This window comes from Coregonus clupeaformis, chromosome 33 (genome assembly GCF_020615455.1).
Source record: "Coregonus clupeaformis isolate EN_2021a chromosome 33, ASM2061545v1, whole genome shotgun sequence".
Taxonomy (NCBI): domain Eukaryota; kingdom Metazoa; phylum Chordata; class Actinopteri; order Salmoniformes; family Salmonidae; genus Coregonus; species Coregonus clupeaformis.
In genome coordinates, this window is record NC_059224.1 from 36,174,807 (window position 1) to 36,182,810 (window position 8,004).

General features: G+C 42.5%; 1 non-coding gene across 1 annotated transcript; it reads right to left on the reverse strand.

Annotated features, from left to right (window-relative positions):
* Window positions 1-6,808: 6,808 nt before the first annotated feature.
* Window positions 6,809-6,972, reverse strand: LOC121549382. The gene has a single exon (XR_005996821.2). It is a non-coding gene; the product is annotated as a U1 spliceosomal RNA (small nuclear RNA).
* Window positions 6,973-8,004: the final 1,032 nt, after the last annotated feature.

Consider the following 8,004-nt stretch of genomic DNA (forward strand, 5'->3'; position numbering starts at 1 on the left):
TTTGCTCCCATTGTATCTTGTTCTATTTAAAAACTTGAAAGAAAAACATGAATAAAGACCATTTATACTGCAAATGACAAAATACATTTTCTATATCACTCCCATTCATATCCTTTCATCCATCTTCTTTGGCCACTATCAATAACAGTAACTGAGTAAGCCTATGTCATCTTATCCTACACAGTAAATGGGACTGGTGGGTCTCTCTGATTTTTGTCAAATACCCTATGAAACAATGTTTTTAAATTAAATTAAATCAGAGGCGCAATTTTGGTTTTAGAAGTGGGGGGAAACATAACTTGGTGGAGGGTCTGGTGGTCCTCCCATTTTTGGGGGCATCTAAAGCTCATTTCCTTCATTTCTACACAATCTAATATGACCCATGGCCCTTCTAGCCTTCTCTATTTAGAACAACAGAAAGTAAGAAAGAATGCCCAGTCATCAAGCTAGGTAAGATATCATTATTAAATGTTTAAGTGATTGATAAGACTGAACTATATCAATGATAATTCAATAATCAATATTGTGTTGCAATTTGCACCTTTAACCAATAGCCTAACAAATGAACAACTCTTACACATAAAGTACAAAGACTTTTGATTGTCTTTATTAAGACATACTCTATATCATAGTTCAGCCAGACAGCCCAGCCAGCCTGAGCCACCTGCACACCCAACCCCCACCAGTCTAGTCAATAACTCAACTCTCTCCCCAACACTTCCTTCCCATCTTTTTTTTTTTATGTCTCAAGGAAAGGTTTGGAAACAAAAGTGGCATCCATACCTTATGAAAGTTGGACAGTATACCATTAATTTTGTAATAAATCAAATCTAGTGATACATAACTTGACATTTCTTCCATCCATTGTGGGAGGGTAACCAACCTTCCAATTAATGGCAATGCATTTCTTAGCCGCTATAAATGCTAGGTTACACGATTTCTTCTGATAAGTCTCCAGTATCAACATTTCCAAGCAAACAAAAACAGGGAGAAGGGAGAATCTGTAGACATGCTGAGATAAAAGAACATACTCTTTGCCAGAATTCAGCCAGCCTTCACAAGACCAAAACATATGCAAATATGTCCCCTTTTGTGTTTTACACCTCCAGCAGAATAATTACATTTCTGTGTGCATGATATTCAGTTTCACTGGCGTATAGCACATTCTATGGATGGTCTTAAACTGCAGTAATTTATTTCTGAGATTATATGAACATAACTGTGCATTCTAACATATCTGTAGCCATTCATCATCATCAATAGCGTCTCCCAGGTCTTCCTCACATGTTTGTTTTACATATTTTGTGTCATCGGGAAAAGCCTCTATCAACCCTTGATACAGTTTGGAAATCAACTTTAGAGGTTTGTCAGACTGCTTTAAAATAGTTTCAATCTTTGAAGCTTCTTGCTTGTGTTTGCTGCACAGAGAAAATAAAGGGTTGTATCTGCAAAAATTCACCTCAGCTCCGTCACAGACTGGTCTTCCCTGGCTGCTTGACCCTGATGAGACCCCTGTCACCATCTGATCCTGCTCAGATAATGCATTACAAAGAATTATATTGGTGTACATTTATACATTATATTACCCATGAATAGAATGAATGGTTCAACAATTGAAATGACCATTATTCCCAGGTCCCAGACTGTAGCCTACCCATCAACACCAACTTTTGGTTAGCTCTGCTAGCTAATGGTACAATGGTACATCATCAAATGTACTTCTGTTGAAACAAAACAAAACAAAGGCTATAAAACATTTCCACACACACAACAGCTGTTAGATACTGCTACCTGACAGATACTGTTGCTAGAGGATAACTAGAGCTGAACTGGCTGTGGTAGCTACTAGCTAGCTAACTAGCTGCTAGTAGTTCATTCACTTCAGTCGAGAGGGGATGAAACATTAGCTAACGTAACGTCAGTTACACTACTAGCTCAGCACTGTGAATATATAGATTTTTTTATTCTGTCAAACAGCAGTTACCTTGCCAGCTAGATCAGTCAACTAAATGGTAGCCAGTTTCTGCGCTGCTTGTTTTTACAACTCTGAGAAAAGTAAAAGCAACACCGACAGCACCTGCCTCTGTTCATCCCTCCTGTGCTGGTCCTATATGCCATCCTTTCAGAAGCTTTGCCTTCACACAGCCTGTCCGCACGCTCTGTGATGTCTGTGCGGTCCTAAATCCAGGCGCCTTCTTCTTCTTCTTCTTCTTCTTCTTTGGGATTTGCTTGAAAGATCGCATCCAACTTTTAGTTGCATACACCGCCACCTACTGTACTGGTGTGTGAGGCTATTTACGGCCTACCTATATTATATTATTAGATACAATAATACAATATTTGGAAAAAGGAAAATTACACTGTCACCTATCAGCCCTCTCTAAAAAGAAACACCCCCTGCAGCTGTTCTGCAGTAAATCCTCACAATCCCAAGTACTTCTCTGCCGCTGCCACTACAACCTCTGTTACTTTCGATTAATTTCTGCAGTACATTTAACAACCATGGCTATAAATGCTAAAAAGCCCACCTTACTGAAGCACATATTCTTCCCATCACTCTCTCGATCTCTACTGATCTCTGCCTACTCACAGGAATACTCTCAGGATCCCTCACCCTGTACCCATCTTCCTCTACCACTCTCTTCACTGCTTTGGTATACAACACTTTCTGTACTACTCTAACCCTGGCAACCTCAACCTGCCTTTCTCTCAACGGATACCTCCGATCTCCAGCCCCATGATCACCCCCACAACTAATACTCACAACTTTCTCCACCGATACCACACATTCCTTCGTCTCATGCCTTCCTGCACACTTCTCACATCTAGGCATCTCTCTCCTACACACTGCTGCAATATGCCCATAACCTTGAAACCTAAAACACTGTAATATTTTCGGAAGATAAACTCTCACAGGATAACTGACACTTCCTACCTTGTCCTTATCTGGTAACGACTCCGCATCAAAACTCAGCATGACAGATAATGTCTTCTCCGTTTCTCCACCGGATCTACGTCTCATCAAGCGGCGGGCGTCACAGACACCGGGAATCTTCCATTTCAACTGCTCCTCCTCAACACTTAATGCCACCCCTGTTACCACTCCTTTCTACGGCGCCCTGCTCCGGAGAGCAAAGCACGGCACAATTATTGTCCCTAATCTCGGAATCTAGAGCGCCCTCTCCCTCTGGGCGGAGGAAACACAATAAATCATCACAAGTCCACTCCGAGTTACCTTCACCAACTCAACAGTCCCCAACCTCTCCTCCACCCAACCTAACACCACATATGGATCAACCAAATAGCAATGATCCATTCTCTCTACAAATCTCACTCCCGCTGGGCCAAAATCATCCTTATCATCCTTGGGATGAGGCCCGAGCTCGGCGATCCTCGCCGCAGGTACTTCACCATCACTCTCAACAAGTTCCATCTCTGAACTACTGGAGCACGTATCCCTGTTTTTGCACTTGACACCCACCTTCCTCACCTCACTACTTCCCTTACAATTATCATGTCTCATATTTTAACTAAATGCAATCTATTAGCTTCTAAAATGTGAGTAGGTATATCTATCTGTCCAATAACGCATTCTGATTGAATGGTTTGTCCTGCACTTTGTAAAAACCCAGAGTGCATGTTGGAAAAAGGTATTGGTTCCTTTCTAAACATAGCAATGTGAATGCAAAGAGGACTCGGTCTACAAAATAGTTGAAGTGAACTGGCAAAAGAGTTGAGTCCTCATTCAAAGGCAAGGTTAGTGTGAATACAAAGAGAACTGAGTTCTTTTGCTCTTTTTTTTTTACCCCTGAGCTTACTTTAAAGAGGACTGAGATCGGTTCTTAAAGAGGACTATATGTGAAAACACCCTAAGTCGAGTTTCCCCAGGAAGCTGTGATGAGCTAGGAAGCTGTGAAGCCAGCTTTAGCCTATTGCATGTTTATGAGTTGGTTATAAAAAATGTGAAACAATGTTGTGTATGTTAACTATTGCCTGATTGTGTTTAAATGTGTATGTTTACTGCTTTTCATTAAATCATGTATGGCTACAAATATTGTACATACATTCCTTCATAAGGACAGAATATTGTAACATAGGCCTATAAAAATTTGTTCATATAGGCAGAATGTATATACATTTGTTCATATGGTTATATAAAGGCTGAAGGCTAAAAACAGCCAATATCTAGTTTCTACAATGTATTTTCATTTGAAAGAATACGTATTTCTGTTTTATCTAGTTTTTACACTATCCATTAACACCAACCATTCACTATAAAACCTTTCTTTATCAACAAAATAGCTTAGTAAAATATTAAAAATGATGGGGCAAAAATAAGCAGGCCTAAAACGTTTATTTAAAATAACCCAAAAATGCAAAACAATAAGAGTAGGCTACATGACAATGTAGCGCCATAAAAACAAGTTCAGGAACAAATCTTCCAAGAATGTGCTTAAAGGATTTTGGAGTCATTGAAAGGGTTGAAATTGATGTGTCATGATGAAGTGTCCAAGTAGGCTAGGTGCTCACTTTTCTCAGATGCATTTTGGAGTATTCACAACTGCAACTTGAAAGTGTAGGCAACGCTCTTCAGGTAAGACTCCAGCTGTTCAGTCGGGGTGTACTTCTGAACCAGTGTCATTGCAATGCCTCGATGAACTTCCAAATGGTGGGGTGGGTAGTGCCAAGATTTTCCAAAAATGTTCGATGCCAGCCCTCCATTTCATTGTTGGTCTTCACCAAGTCTTGCAGGACAGCATTGTAGCAGTTCCATATTTCTGATAGATAGAAGCAGATTAGCAACCATGTTATTGGCCTTGGGCATGATGTCATCAATAATCAGAATAAGAATAATAAAGGCATTATGTTAAACAAGACATACCTATGGGGAAAACATTGTCTTTCTTCCAATGCGTCCAACCTTCTCCCCAACCCATGTTGCCTGAAAGTAGGTCAGGAGCTCCTCCAGTTGATGTTCCGGGCACTGGAAGCACTTCGTATCCAGCATTACTTGGAGATAACCCCGTCAGTGAGCGTTATGCAACCTCTGCATTCAAAAGCGTCATATTTGGTGCACTTTCAGAAGCAGTTATTTTTTTTCATTGAAAATGGGAACAATGGGAAAGATAGACAAATACTTTTCAGATAGATTTCAAAGTGTGACACCAATCAGGCCCCAGAGGACTGGAGTTGCCCATCCCTGGCCTGTAGAGTCAACCCAAAATATGGTATTCTGTTCTTTTGAAATAGCCTACATTTTCTGTATCATATTGAGACTAAATTAAAGGAAAAAGGCCAAATGGATTTGGTGATGTTTTCCTATATTAAATGGACTTATTAGACTGCTAACATTAATTCACTTCCTGTTGAATGCGGAACGAGGGAGAGCTCGGTTTGTTGTTTTGGAAAGTTTTTAAAGTCTATTGAAAGGTTACTTAGTAGCTAGCTACCTTTTGAGTTTCGATCCCGCGACGCGGTTGGCATCAGTTGCTGGGACTGCTACTATCTGTCCAGTGATCCTGCTGGGTCTGAGGAGCTGTTTGGCGTAGCAGCTAGCCTAGCTGCTAGCTAGGTGCCTATCAAGCTAGCAGGGTTTTCTTAAGGGCTTTAATGCAGCCCGCAACGCGGGTAGCCATTTAGCTTTAAGTATTTTGTCCAAATACTGGTGGTCAACTAATAAAAGAATGGACAACCTGACCAGAGAGGTCCAGGAACTAAAAACAGTTTGTAGTTCTCCCAGGGTCAGCTCGATGAGTTTAAACAGGAGAACGCCAAGATGACAGCAATCTGTAAGTCATTGAAAGAGGGTTAAGGTCAGTTCTGTATGTGAATCCATAATAACGATGATGGAGAAATCAGCCGGAACAACATGGTTGTGGATGGAATTGCAGAATCTCCACATGAGACCTGGACGGAGTGTGAGGACAAAGTGGGGGAAATGATCTCGGAAAAACTGAAGATGGACCACAGGAAGATTGAGGTGGAGCACGCAGACAGAACTGGAAAACCCACCACCAGCCCAGGTGACAGGCCCAGGCCGATAGTGGTCAAGTTCCTGAGGTTCAAGGACAAGGTAGCTGTTCAGGAAAGAGCCAAGAACTTGAGAGGAACGAGGACTATCCTGAAGCTGTGCGCCAGAAGAGGAAAGAACTTATCCCAGCCATGAAAGCTGCCAGAGCGCGTGGGGACATTGCTTACATCTGCTATGACAGGCTCATTGTCCACCCTCCCTCCCAAAAGCCTGGAAGGGATGAGAGAGCCAAACCTATGGGTTCGTAGCTTCAACCCCCACAGCACACACAAACATTTACACACACCAACTGATTAATGGACTGCTGAATGTATATTATTTTCTATTGCTTTGTTTGCTCTTGTCAATATTATGTCTATCTCTGATAAGCTACCCAGGAAAGGGCTGAAAATAGCCCATATTAATATACAGTGAGGGAAAAAAGTATTTGATCCCCTGCTGATTTTGTACGTTTGCCCACTGACAAAGACATGATCAGTCTATAATTTTAGTGGTAGGTTTATTTGAACAGTGAGAGACAGAATAACAACAAAACAATCCAGAAAAACGCATGTCAAAAATGTTATGAATTGATTTGCATTTTAATGAGGGAAATAAGTATAATAATAATAGCCATTTAGCAGACGCTTTTATCCAAAGCGACTTACAGTCATGCGTGCATAATTTATTTTTTTGTGTATGGGTCGTTCTGGGTATCGAACCCACTACCTTGGCGTTACTAGTGCCGTGCTCTACCAGCTGAGCTACAGAGGACCACAAAAAAATTAAACACGACATCAGGGGAGAGCGCGAACGCAGTCCCCCGCTACCAGAAATTATGCAATCGAGATTTCCACATTTGGGAAATTCGCAGGGGCCATCACAGCCGGAGTACAATGGCTGAGCATCGCCCTGGGTGAACTGCCTTCTTGATCACGGTATCTCCCTTGCCAGGTAAGTATTTGACCCCTCTGCAAAACATGACTTAGTACTTGGTGGCAAAACCCTTGTTGGCAATCACAGAGAACAGACGTTTCTTGTAGTTGGCCACCAGGTTTGCACACATCTCAGGAGGGATTTTGTCCCATTCCTCTTTGCAGATCTTCTCCAAGTCATTAAGGTTTCGAGCCTGACGTTTGGCAACTCGAACCTTCAGCTCCCTCCACAGATTTCCTAAGGGATTAAGGTCTGGAGACTGGCTAGGCCACTCCAGGACCTTAATGTGCTTCTTCTTGAGCCACTCCTTTGTTGCCTTGGCCGTGTGTTTTGGGTCATTGTCATGCTGGAATACCCATCCACGACCCATTTTCAATGCCCTGGCTGAGGGAAGGAGGTTCTCACCCAAGATTTGACGGTACATGGCCCCGTCCATCGTCCCTTTGATGCGGTGAAGTTGTCCTGTCCCCTTAGCAGAAAAACACCCCTAAAGCATCATGTTTGACGGTGGGGATGGTGTTCTTGGGGTCATAGGCAGCATTCCTCCTCCTCCAAACACGGCGAGTTGAGTTGATGCCAAAGAGCTCCATTTTGCTCTCATCTGACCACAACACTTTCACACAGTTCTCCTCTGAATCATTCAGAGCAAACTTCAGACGGGCATGTATATGTGCTTTCTTGAGCAGGGGGACCTTGCGGGCGCTGCAGGATTTCAGTCCTTCACGGCGTAGTGTGTTACCAATTGTTTTCTTGGTGACTATGGTCCCAGCTGCCTTGGGATCATTGACAAGATCCTCCCGTGTAGTTCTGGGCTGATTCCTCACCGTTCTCATGATCATTGCAACTCCACGAGGTGAGATCTTGCATGGAGCCCCAGGCCGAGGGAGATTGACAGTTATTTTGTGTTTCTTCCATTTGCGAATAATCGCATCAACTATTGTCACCTTCTCAACAAGCTGCTTGGCGATGGTCTTGTAGCCCATTCCAGCCTTGTGTAGGTCTACAATATTGTCCCTGACATCCTTGGAGAGCTCTTTGATCTTGGCCATGGTGGAGAG